The sequence below is a fragment of the Limulus polyphemus genome, unplaced genomic scaffold (assembly GCF_000517525.1).
Source record: "Limulus polyphemus unplaced genomic scaffold, Limulus_polyphemus-2.1.2 Scaffold6583, whole genome shotgun sequence".
NCBI lineage: Eukaryota > Metazoa > Arthropoda > Merostomata > Xiphosura > Limulidae > Limulus > Limulus polyphemus.
In genome coordinates this window covers 3,374-5,162 of record NW_013672193.1, presented here as the reverse complement: position 1 = coordinate 5,162, position 1,789 = coordinate 3,374, and the positions used below count along the sequence as shown (strand labels likewise).

Sequence of the window (1,789 nt, the reverse complement as noted above, 5' to 3'; positions counted from 1 at the left end):
GTCATTAAAGGAAATTGCTAAAGACTTAAGTTTTGATCTTTTTTATTTTGAAATTTTATGAGATTTCAACAATATATAATGTTTTTCTGTCTGGTCATCCTCCTTCAGAAGGATTAGATTGTCAGCGGAGGCTTAGAGAATCTGTTTTTGATGACGGTGCACGTTTCTCTTCAGACTTTACACAGATTACCATTTACAGTATTTTTATTACATATATATATATTCCATAAAACTAGAGTGTTACTGGTATAACAGGTCATATTTGGAGTTTGGAGTGACTATCTTTTGTTACAGCTCCATAACTTGAGATAATAACACATTTCCTGGAATAACACTCCAAAGTAGACTGGTTTAAAATATCTAAAGTGTAAATAACCCTTCGTATTCACACTTTCACAACGTAGTCATGATAACTTATACTACATATATATATATATGTGTGTGTGTGTGTGATTTAATAATGTCAAACTTGTATTATCTTTTACTTTGGTATAATGCCCAAATACTGCGCCCCTCCCCCACCTCAAGTTGCTTGGCGATAAGTCTGCAGACTTTCAACGCTAAAATTCGGGATTAGGTACCCGTGGTGGGCTGAGTACAAATAGCTCATTCTGTTCCTTTGTGCTACACAACAACCAAACCAAATACTGTGCCAGGTGTTAATAAAGAAAGCTGTGTTAATTCAAGAATTAAAAATAAAATAAAAAATGCTACTCATAGAAATTAAAAGTTAGTTTTGAGTTATTGTATTTGTGGCAATGCTACCAAAGCTGTCATATCTGTCGCCGTCAATAATTATGAACTTTTGGCCAGAGAGAAGGCAGCTAATCAGATACCACCTATCATCCACTCTAAGGTATTGGCTGTCTCTCTTATAACGCACCCACAGCTTTAACTGACGGAAGTATTTTGTGATATCGAATAGATTCGAACCCCATTCGGCAGCTCAGAAATTCTGAGCTGCACCACAGGACCAGGCGTCGTTCAAAATCGCAATATGAAAGTTGTTATTATTTTGTTTCTTATACAACTTGAGTATCCTTGCGATTGAAAACAGTAGCATTTGTTACCTATAACATTTGATAATCTAACCTATATAAAATCTAGGGTGCTTCACGTCACGCTTGAATTCTGTTGATTTCTCGAAATACGAAGAGTCATAAAAGCCAAGGTGCCTTTATTCAGATAGAATAGTTCGGTTACTGTCTGCCATTACGATTTTAGTGACGGGGTGCAAGGGTTCCGTGAGTGGGGTGGGTGGGTGCCGTGAAACCTTATAAGCCTAGCGAGTGTTGGTATAATAAGCCTAAAGTAAAGAGCCAAGTGCATAACATTTATCATCAAAGTAAAAATTTCGATTCAATTTTAAACTTAAATCGTTTCTGAATTAAGCTATTTTCTATTATATAACCAACGTTTTTAGTAAAAAAAACAAACAAACCTCTTTAATCGACGGAGACTATAAATTAAAAAAATAAACAAATATTCTTCCAATTTTGTTGTCTATACCTTTCATTTTATACTTTCAGTACATAGACTAACAACAATATTAGGTTATACTTTTGTTGTCAAGCAACATGACATAAAAGCCATTGTTGGAACGTAGTGTTACCAAAACGCACTGGCTTTTCAATATATTAGAAGTTGTTAATGATTTTTACTGATTTTTTACCTATACATATCTTATGAATACGCCACGAATTCATTTCATGAATGATCCTAATTTTGATTGGCTCACAAAGGAATTTACTGACGTTTGACTGCCTCGACTGCACTTTTTCATCTTTTT

At 34.5% G+C, this 1,789-nt stretch overlaps 1 protein-coding gene across 1 annotated transcript in view; it reads left to right on the top strand.

Annotated features, from left to right (window-relative positions):
• The window catches only part of LOC106473874 (receptor-type guanylate cyclase Gyc76C-like), a gene marked incomplete at its 5' end in the record, with an annotated part of 33,992 nt that overhangs the window by 30,305 nt on the left and 1,898 nt on the right, over window positions 1-1,789 (top strand). The gene's annotated exons all lie outside the window — the stretch shown is intronic.